The following is a 1,382-nucleotide window of genomic DNA, read 5'->3' on the forward strand; positions in this document are numbered from 1 at the left end:
CCTACCATGTAGAATACTGAGGGTGTTACCTCTAGAAGGTATCTCCTAGGTATCAAAATAGTTCAGATAAGTCATATTTCTCAGTAAAACCTGACAAAACTGTGGCTTAGGTGGTGAATTTCTATGTCAATTTGTCTGGGTCACCATGCCCAATTACTTGGTCAAATATTATTCTGGATATTTCTGTGATGGTGTTTTTGTGTTTTTAATTTTTTTTATGTTTTATATATTTATTTATATTTTTGGCTGCATTGGGTCTTCGTTTCTGCACGTGGGCTTTCTCTATTTGCAGCAAGCGAGGGCTACTCTTTGTTGTGGTATGCGGGCTTCTCATTGCGGTGGCTTCTCTTGTTGCAGAGCATGGGCTCTAGGTGCACGGGCTCAGTAGCTGTGGTGCATGGGCTTAGTTGCTCCACGGCATGTGAGATCTTCCCAGATCTATATCTATCACTATATATGGGCACATTGCATACACATGCTGTTGGTTCTGTTTTTCTGGAGAACCTTGACTAATACAGTGGCCCATATAAATAAAAGGATGAACCCAAGTTCACCCAGGTAGAAAGTAGTACAATGAGAACCGGAACTTAAGGCCTCATGACTCATTCAGCTGTGAACACTGACCCAGAACTGGGGTCCGCACACTCTGATCCACTGATCAGATCTCGCTTGACCCCTGGTTTTGTACATAACGTTTTGCTTGAACACAGCCGCATCCATTCATTAACGTATTGTGCATGGCTGTTTCTGTGCTACAGCAGCAGATGGGCAGTTGCAATGGAGGCATATGGTACAGAAAATCCAAAATATTTACTATCTGACCCTTTACAAAAAAGATCTGCTGACCCTTGCTCTAGGATGCCATCTGATTTCTGATGGCACCGAGGAGAATAATTCATGCACATTGGGATAGATTGTTAATCTCATGTCCTTCTTAGGTCAAAGATCTCTTAAATACTCACCCTTGCAATAGCCAGCTTGGGGAGCACTGTCTGAGGATGCAGAAATATTTCTTGCCAGGTCTTTCCAATCCACACTGCTCCCTATGGTTCTTAAAACCTATTTTTAAAAAAATTTTTATTGGAGTATAGTTGATTTACAGTGTTGTGTTAGTTTCAGGTGTACAGCAAAGTGAATCACTTATATATATACATATATCCACTTTTTTTTTTCTTTTTTCAGTATGCGGGCCTCTCACTGTTGTGGCCTCTCCCGCTGTGGAGCACAGGCTCCAGACGCGCAGGCTCAGCGGCCATGGCTCACGGGCCCAGCCGCTGCGCGGCATGTGGGATCTTCACGGACCGGGGCACGAACCCGTGTCCCCTGCATCAGCAGGCGGACTCTCAACCACTGCGCCACCGGGGAAGCCCCACTTTTATTTT

Source organism: Lipotes vexillifer, unplaced genomic scaffold (assembly GCF_000442215.2).
Source record: "Lipotes vexillifer unplaced genomic scaffold, Lipotes_vexillifer_v1.1 scaffold925, whole genome shotgun sequence".
Taxonomy (NCBI): Eukaryota; Metazoa; Chordata; class Mammalia; order Artiodactyla; family Lipotidae; genus Lipotes; species Lipotes vexillifer.